The following is a 10,240-nucleotide window of genomic DNA, read 5'->3' as shown; positions in this document are numbered from 1 at the left end:
GGTTAAAAGGTCGGAACCAGATACTCTTCATAGGATAAAAAGTCTTAAGGCCTTTTTTCAAAAATTGTGAATTTCAAAGCCTTTGGATCTCAGATTTTCCCCTGGGATGGGATAAAATCTACTATATTTTATTTAGGAAAAACCCTTTTATAAGCATTATTTGCTCAATTTTCATAGAAAATAAGTCACACTTGGTTAGAATCATTACCCTGAAATATAGCATTTTAACATATCCATATACGTCCTAAGTGACCCCCAGGGACCAGTGGGGCGGCCCCAAACGCGGTCAAAATGACTAAAAATTAAAAAAAAAACTTCTTTTGAATTCACAGATTTGATGGAACCTCATACTCTTCATCAATTCAAAAGTCAAATTTATAAAATAACCGACTGATTTCAAGGGCCTGATAGGTCAATGTATAGTGTTTATATGACCGCTAAAGCCCATGGGCCTCTTGTTTATTTAACTTCTCACTTATTTATATATGCCTTCAGTTTTAATTTTCATGATTTGTTTACTTATCAGCAGTTCATATAATTTGAAATTGGGAGCTTTAAGCGTGACCTATCTAGCCCCGTGTTTCAACAGGTTCGAGTACCCTAAATGGAAAACCCCCTAAAGACAGTTTGAATAAAAATATGTATGGAAATCATAAAAAAAAAGTTTCATTTAAGGAAAGCTCAAACATTTTCTAGTTTATTTAAGTCACATATCTGTCAAAAATTTCCGATTGTGATTTTTCTTCTTTTGAAATGTTTTAGGGTTGGTGAATGACGTCGTTTCCCGTTTTTTTTTTTTTTTTTTTTTTTGACAATTTCATTATTTTTGTTTGTAAATACATATAAAAAGGAACTGGAAAGATAATGACATCTAAAAATTTTCACAGTTACTATTTAGCACCTTAATCTTTGTTCAGGACAGTTATAAATAGTTTTGATTGCAAACGGAAACTTCTGTATCACTTATTTTAAAAGTGTTCTATTTTGGGTACATGTAGCGTTCCAAATTGGGTAGCGTCACGATATAGTTGAACTATATCGATTTGCCGTTAAAAACACCATACCTACATAGATGGTTGACTCATATAATAGACGTTTGTATTTTGATTAAAGCTGACGTAAATGTTAAAGTTACTGCTATGCCTGTAATTCTAGGTTTATATGAGACTTTTTGTAAACGTGAACATTATATCTGATACTTACCTGCATAAATTTGGCTATATATAGACATATAGTGCACATCAATATTTCTCGGAATCGGTGGTCTGTCCTCGCATGACTGTGGTTTACTTCACATGACCCCACGCTTGATTTTCCATCTTGATCAGCGGAGATCGGGCCATCATCATCATGGCATAAAGAGTTTAACTGAGTCATCTCTAGTTCTTCCTCATAACAATCATTTTCTTTCGTGGATTCGCTATTTCCTTTCATTATCCGTCGTCAATCTCAATAATAACGGTCTGTTTGCAGGTTAAATATTACGCCACACCTGATTTTTTCATACGAACAAGAAATTATCCTATCACATTACTGTCCATAACCCGTCTACGTTTACAGGTACGACCCTATACCTTGATTTTATCATATGTCATTGACCTTGTTTTTATCAGCTCTATGGTATTCAAATGGTTTTGTTTGTCTGTTTTGTCATTGTGTATGTTTTAGCATTACGTTGTGTTATGTAAGCATTTAACATTTAGTCCCTAAATACAAAAGATAAATTTCTCTTTTTGTGACTTGTCACGTTTCACTCAAGACAGACTGAGATTTGATTGAGATTTGTGTTCTAGCATAATCTGTATTTTTTCTATACCGAAGGGTCAAGATGACCTTCAGTAATGTCATGCTTCGTCCGTCGTAGAGCGCCGTCCGTATACTTCTTCTCAATAACCGAAAGACCCAGGGTACTCATATTGGGCATGCAGCATGTTGAGATGAAAGGTTATTAAGTTTTGATCAAAAGAATGGCCTTACATATCACGACAAATACATTGGTTTTTTATCCCCCGCCCAACGAAGTTGGCGGGGGATATACAAATGGGTTCCGTCCGTCCTTCCGTCCGTCCTTCCGTGTTTACATTTGGAACTTATGTGGTAGAATGTCCGTCTGACAAGACCTTAAGTGGTACTTTTTGCCTTAAGTGGTATACCTCAATACAAGTGTGTCCAGGACGTCCCTATGCGGTCTACTGGTCCATAATAAAAGAAGGTACCACATAAGCACGGACTAAAGTTTGTCCATCTGTTTCGTCCTGATATACACTCAAGGGCCGTAACTCCTACCGCCTTAGGTAGCAGTGTACAGTTAGACCGAATGGCCATGGGTGAGATTTTTATTAAGCAGAAAGCCCCTGTTTTATTATATGCATAAAAAATTAAAAAATGTATATGTCCTAAAATTGGTGAATTCAATCTAGAGAATTATATGTAGGCTTCACATTTGCATAAAGAAATCCCCCAAAATGGGTTTGAGATTAATGATTGAGAGGGTATCCGAATGTGCGTCTGAAATGGAAATTGATAGCCGCGGTACGAGGTAAGGTAGCAGAAAACAGTAGATTTGGACAATCTATGAAAATAAGGCGCATGCCTTAGAAATGTGATAGAATAGGTTTCTATCGTTGTTGTTGCATTTATTTGTACAGTATGTATATTTGTTATTGCACTCTTCAAAGTCTTCACTTCAGTGATCTGTTTATGTATCTTTGACCCAAATTCAGGGGAATACTACATGAGAACAGGTCTTATCTATGGTGTGCTTGCTGTTTTGCAGTCACATTCATCAACCTAGTTGTCCTCATGATCACCCCGATGCTGACCGCTGACTGCTGGCCGGAGTACAAGTGTGGTACACGTGGGAGGTGTTTATCAGTCAGTTGAGCCTTGTCTGTATTTAAGCGGAAGTTATATTTAGTGTGTAAGTGGGTTGTTGTAGCAACGGTTTAACCTAAATATGGTGCTCTGTCCGGACTTTGACCAATCAGTGGTCACTTCGGGGTACTGGGTTGATGTGTCGTTATAAAAGGGGCTGCTTCTAAGGAAGCTTTGGTCTTGACTAGGGAGAATGGGTTAGGGACAAAACCACACCGTGCACTGTCAACAGTGCAACACTTGCGGGGTCTCTGAACTACCATTTGGGTTTATACTTAGAGCTACATGACTAACAAGGGTTTGTGTCGTTCTAGGGGATTGTCAGGGGCTTAGGGCTTAAACATCCATAGGAAACCTAGTTCGCACAGTGTAGTAGGGGATCGTCAGGGGCTTAGGGCTTAGACATCCATTAGAAACCTATTTACGCAGTTAGTTATGTCTCTTAGAGTTGGGAACATTTGGTAGGTCGGTTGTCTCCCGTTAGGTGTTGTTGGATTGTGTTTGGGAACACGTGGTCTTGTTGTTCTGTAGCTATATAATTAGGGTTTTGCTTCATATAGGATAATTGTATACTTGTTTCTCTTACTGTAAGTTGTCTACATCAGGCACTATTGTAAATATATTCTTTATTAATTCTGTATTACTTGTCTTTTATATGATAAATAGTTATTTGTACCTGTATTTACCTAGTTGAGTTATTGGATTAGTGTCAGTGCTTCCGCTACATCCTAGAGATCGAACCTGTTGAGATACAGGCCTGTAACCTGTGGAGGAAACGGGATCCGGAGAGGATTTGTGACGACTGTGGACTCTGTTGTATACTAAAAATACTATACGATCACGATTTGGGACTTATAAGAGCTACAGTCGGATCGCCCCTCCGGGTCTCTTGTGGAAAACCCATTCTATTACAGAAATATAGATATAGTCATTTAACTGTAAAAAATACCTGTACAAAAGTATATATATAATTAATCAGCACAACTTTTGCAATTACAATTTGATATTTTGATACAGATTTGGCCATATTCTGCGCTTATTCATGCATGTGAATACCATGGTAACAACAAAAAACTACCTGAAAAATTGTAAAATATCATGATTTTTAGCCCAAAATTGCAGAAAATTGTACTCATTTTTTTTTCTTAAGACCTACCTTAAATTGAGCACTTCTATCACAATGGCAAAATAAGCTAATTTATTTCATAGGTCGATCGTGTGGATTTTTCAATATTTTTGCCTAAACCCGCGCTATGGATTTTTCTTCAAGTAAAGCTAGCATTTCCGGTCAAGACGCACTTCCGGAGGAGCCCAGAATTGTAATCTCTAACCCATTTTTGTTATGTTTATTTTTGAAAAAATTGAAGCTTAAATCAAACCCTCCATATTGGATGTACCAATTTCAGAATATATTTGATTTTTAATTTTTTATGCATGGCTCAAAACAGGGACTCCCCACTTAATAAAAATACGCCGCTTTCTCCGAAATGTAAGACGTAACGCTCGCAATCACGTGACGTAATAATCAATACCTACCCGCAATGATACAAAACAACAAAATGCAGACCTCTCCAAAAATGAACTCTGCATGACAATTGCAAATGTTGTGTAGATTAAAAATATATATACTTTTATATAGGTGTAAGACGTATCCACATAACTTTTTTTGAGTTATCGCCCTTTGTAAAGCGATAGTGGCGCCCGGAATAAAGCAACTTCCGGTTTACATGCATTGTATGGTAGTAAACGTATAAATGTAGATGCAGACAACATTCAAAAGTGTATGTTTATGTTTTACAACAATGTACTTGTAGCGTAGATTTTGTGATTTTGGCTTGGTTTTTGAGGTGCCCATTAGAGCCGAGACGACATTTCGACCGGACAGGGAAATGTCTACCTAGCATATTTTTCGTAAATTTCCCGATTCATCAAGTCATAACTTCGTCAATACTTGGCCAATTTTGTTCATCAAGCACTCAATGGAAAGATAAATTATTTCTCTTTAAGGTAAGATATCCGTCAATGTTGTATAGAACCCATTTATTAAAATAATCACGGTTTTAAAAAAATAGGTCCGTTTTTCTCGATCGCCGAGTTCATACCCTTGATACTATAATATATATGTATGTATACTGTTAGTTTAAAAAAATCGTGCCAGGTCCCTGTGATCGATTATCATTTTTAGCCGATTATACAACACTAGTCTGCTAAACCTGCCTATATTATTAGGCTTTTTTATTTTATTTTATTTTTTTTTGCCTAATATATAGTCAGCTCGCGGTACCTCTTAAAAATGTGAAATCGTAGGCCAGATTTGGCCTACGCTACGTCAGCGGCATATTTCTAATATATCGTCCATGCAATTCCATGATTTTACTTTAAAAACTCTAACTGGCTAGCATTTTGTTTATCTTTCAACTACACGTGGTTTTTTAAAAATAAAACCGGAAGCGAAGTTGATTGGCTGCCGTTTGCTCTACTAAATGTGTATACGGCGGCCATTACAAATGTGTGAAATAGAAGGGTCTCGGAAGTATTTCATTGTACACAGTTGTTTAATTTCATAAATGGGATGTAACATGGGGGCAAAGGAGTACATAAGATCCCAATATAAAGGTATGTGTACGTTTTCCCGGCATTGCATGGTCGACGATCAATCGCGACATCTCGGAGTAATTTCCGTGAATCTTCGGGAAATTTCTCCGAGGGGATCCGATTGGGTCGACGATATATTAGAAATATGCCGCTGACGTAGCGTAGGCCAAATCTGGCCTACGATTTCACATTTTTAAGAGGTACCACGAGCTGACTATATATTAGGCAAAAAAAATAATAATAAAAAAGCCTAATAATATAGGCAGGTTTAGCGGACTACCTATTGAAATAACATAGGGGTGATCCTTAACTTTATTTTTCGAGTATATATATATAGTGCACCAGTGTTCCCACTTACGTACATTTGTACGTGATTCACGTTTAAATATTTATTCTCACGCACAGAATTACCAATGTAGACGTACAATTCACACACAACATTTCTGAAAAGGTTTCTTGTAGCTCGATCAGTTATTATAAAATTTAACTTACGTCAAATTAAAAAGTGAAAGTGCAATCTACCGACGAATTCTCGGAAACGAAACTGGCTTAGTCAAGGTCATAAATACTCTTGTCAATTATAGGATTACAGAACATGTTAAGCGTCTTGCTGAGCGGGTCAAACTGTAATCGGAATACCCCTCGGAATACATCTGCATTTATCATTCAAATTCGCTATAACCACGTGTAATGAGTCATGGCACAGGTCACACTCCAGTGTCTGGAAAAAACCATCAAAACGGCCCCGCGATCATGACGAAACCGAAACAGAAAGGGATAAAGACAACTCAGAACAAACTACTAAAAAAAGACGAACTACGACACAATATCCAAAAAGCTTTCAGCAAAAATGGTTGCTCGAGTTTGAATGGCTAAAAAAAGACGATAGTCGTGGTATGTTCTGCGAGGTCTGCACCGGAATGGCACACAGCAAAACATCGCCATTTAGCGTCGGCAGTAAAAACATTTCAACGGTCTGCTTTAGTCAGACATCAAATGTCAAAGGATCACATTATTTCCATGCAGGCAAAGCGACAGCAAAATTACATGGACGCCACGAAAACATGTGTGAAAAAGAAATACTTACCTTTACTTGAGGCACAACGTAAAACCAGAGATTTAAATAGTAATGATATTTAAATCTCTGGTAAAACTGCCCTTTTTTTAGCAAAAGAAAATATTGCTAATAGGAAATTCCTAAGCTTAATTGATTTACAGGTGAGTTTATTCAATTAATTCATTTTGGTACTGTGTTGATAATAAAAATATGTAAATGTATGATCTTATACACCATATTATATACATTTAAATCATAAATTAATTAAATTATTAGTTTCAATAATCATTGTCAATCCATAATACCTGAATGATAGGACAGACAGAAACTTAACAGGTTTTATAAAAATGCAAATTATATCTATAAATAATCAGTTATAAATAGGATAGAGATATTTAAGATTAAATAATTAACAGTAATACTTAATTAATTAATTTATAAAAATCAGATATTTGTAATGAGCAATCCATTCCACAAAAAAAACTTATTTGACCTTGTACTGTGTGTCTGGATCAAAGTAGAATTTTTTAGCTGGTCCCGTCGTTTTCACTTTATTTGAGTTTTACTTAAAACTAAATAATTGTTATACAGTATTCTTCAAAACAAATTTGATTAGGTCAAAGGAAAACACAATTTAATGAAATTTTGTACCACATTATTATTTTATTTGACTACAATCAAATTTATTTGAATTCTTTTTCAGATTTCAAATGGGTCTACCGTATTTCAGAAAGCTTCCTCAGCAGGACAATCTTCAGCTACTACTTCAATGTCATCCCGTGGAATATACACAAATCATCAAGCCCCAGCTGATATGCAGAAAGCACTAGCAGATGTGCTGAGAGAAATGACTATTGTCCGAGTGAAAGAAAGCCCTTTTGTCGGCATCATGGTAGATGAATCGATGGACATAGCCACAGATAAAAAACTTATCATGTTTTGCAAAATTGTATATGGAGGTCAAATAAAAATAGAATTTTGTGCTAACGTCACAGTACTAGATGGAAAGGCAGATACAATATACAGTTCTATTGTGAACTGGATAAATTCTGTAGGCATTACATTCAAAAACATTTCAGGCTTTGGTAGTGACGGAGCATCAGTAATGACTGGTAGACTGTCAGGTGTAGGGGTAAAATTACGAGAACAAAATCCACGAATTATCCATATATGGTGTGCTGCACACAGACTGGTATTGGTGTCACATTGGGCAGCAAAAAAGGTTCCATACCTTGGAAGAGTACAAGAAATGTTGGTAGCAATATATTTCTTTTATGAGTTTTCAGCCCCACGTTACAATAAAATAAAAGAATTAAAAAAAATCATGAGGGAAAAAGTGAAAAAATTTAAAAAACCTACACAGGTGAGATGGCTTTCACTACAAGATGCTGTAATTGCAGTCTACGATAGCTGGTCTGTACTCATCCTAGGTTTGGAACATGAAGTTGCTAATGCACCAAGAACTGAGGGTGGGGCCAAAGCAAAGGGTATTGGGAAAGAAATCAAAACTTTCAAATTCATAGCAACACTGTGTTTGTTGAGAGATGTTTTGGATATATTGTGTAAATAATTGACATTCAACAGGTCAACTCCATGGTAAGGTCAGCTAGAGATACCATAGCATCTTTTCATACCATTAACCCCCCAACGGTTGAAGATTTGCTGGACCAGATTGATGAGTCTGAAGAATTCAGAGGTATTTCTCTCAGTTGTTCAATCAGAGATCGCTTAATATTCAGAAATATCAAGAGGTCTTTTGTCAGGAATCTGATTTTAGAATTCAATGAACGTTTTCCAGAGGATGGTATGAGTGACATGCAAGACCTGAATGTAATCCTAAATCCAAAACTACTACCACAGCAACAAGCAGGCATTCTTAATCATGGGATGGAATCTCTTCAGAGAATTATTGAGAAATATGGGAGTGCTGCAGTTCAACCAGACAACCTGATAGATCCTGGTCGAACCAGAGATGGTTATTTACAATTCAAATTTTTCTTAAATGGGAACAGGCATTTGGAAGTAACAGCCTTGTGTCTCATGGTCAGTAATGACTATGCTGAAGAGTTTCCTGACTATTGTGTGTTGGCTGGAATATTTCTGACTGTACCATTAACATCAGTTCCCTGTGAGAGAGGCTTCTCTCTGCAGAACCGCCACCACGCACCCGCAACAAACAGGAGAAATTCATCAACGGTTGAAAATAGAATGGTCATTGGGTATTATTCAACCAAAACAGACTTTGACTCAGAAGAGCTTGTGCAGAGGGCATGTGTGAAGTTTTCTAATTAAAAATGACTCCCAACACAATACTGACTGTCAACACTGTGTGGTATGGTTCATTGGCTGAATAAAAAGCAACAAAGATTATTGTTTTGTGTATATTTTGTATTTTGTTTTCTTAAACTGAGCATGTGCAAATTAAATTTGAAATAAAGTATCACACATCTACACACATAATATTTTGGACTAAATAATTGTGCAATTGCAACTTTCAACTTCATACCCTCACTTTTGGGATGCTGGGGGTATGAAAACCCCTTGTTACAAAAATGAGTGGGAACACTAGAACACACTGTATTTGAATGTTCTATGCTATTTTTGAATTTTCTAGGAATCTATATCAACCGATTATTAATCGATGATTGATCGTAAATATATTAACCAATTATTTTTTTAATTGATGATTGCTCGTTTGACATCAACCGATTATTTCCGATGATCGATTGTAAAATGTTTACAGATTTTCATCAGTATATAATACCCATTCAGTAGTGATGAAAATCGGTTGATGTCAACTGATCAATCATCGATTAATAATCGGTTAAAATTGTGTCCCAGAAAAATAACATAGAACGTTCATACAGTGTGTTCTAGTGTCGGATGACATTAATATAATGTTTTCTTCAATATTTGAAGATCAACTATTGCCACAATACTGTGTGTACATGTTTTAGTACATGTTGGCTGTTGGAATTTCAGGTTTGGATAAAATTCCACCTCTTTTTGTTGGAAAGCTGGATTGAATTTACACCCAAATATAATGAAATTACCAAACCGATTAATTGATTATGAGAATTTACAATTGATTATCGAAAATAATTTTGCCAACCCATCAACTTTCGATTATAAGAAATTAATCGATAATCGTTTCATCACTACCATTCAGGTTAAGGTGTACCCCTTTAACTGCATAGATGTGCCTTCAGACACGTTTTTGTATCGATGTCGGTACTGTAGGGTAAGACAGCAATTTTTTATTTGGCCTTGCCTCTCAGCTCTTTCATGTATGATGTAATCTAAAACATTTTTTTGTTCACAGAGAGAATATGCATCTCAGTGGTCGAGTTGTTTGGGCCTGGTTTGGGGGTCAGGGAAAACACCCTGGCCTTGCCTAATGCAGAGCCACAACTCCAAAGAAGTTTACTGCAGATCAGACAATGGAGTGTAAGTATATAATACCATCAATTGTGTCACTGTTGATTATGAATACATGTAGTTTAATAGCTATAGTAGGGCTGCCAGGATATAGTGGTACAAGTGGTACAGATCCTGTATCACTATGGGCGTGTTGATTGACCAGTTCTGGAACGTCATGGACAATTCCATAAAATTGATGAATCAAGTAAAACGGAACAGACATTCGTCACAAACATGGCAGGCAGAAGCATATTGATCCGACTTGTGATTCTTCTACACCATGTGGTCTCTGTA

The 10,240-nt window shown here is 36.3% G+C and overlaps 1 long non-coding RNA gene across 1 annotated transcript; it reads left to right on the top strand.

Moving 5' to 3' along the window:
• Positions 1-6,166: 6,166 nt before the first annotated feature.
• LOC138314722 (uncharacterized) lies at positions 6,167-8,896 on the top strand. Its single transcript, XR_011207414.1, has 2 exons — positions 6,167-6,687; positions 7,230-8,896. It is a non-coding gene; the product is annotated as an uncharacterized lncRNA (long non-coding RNA).
• Positions 8,897-10,240: the final 1,344 nt, after the last annotated feature.

This window comes from Argopecten irradians, chromosome 2 (assembly GCF_041381155.1).
Source record: "Argopecten irradians isolate NY chromosome 2, Ai_NY, whole genome shotgun sequence".
In the NCBI taxonomy this organism is placed as follows: Eukaryota; Metazoa; Mollusca; class Bivalvia; order Pectinida; family Pectinidae; genus Argopecten; species Argopecten irradians.
This window is presented reverse-complemented; position numbering and strand designations above follow the sequence as displayed.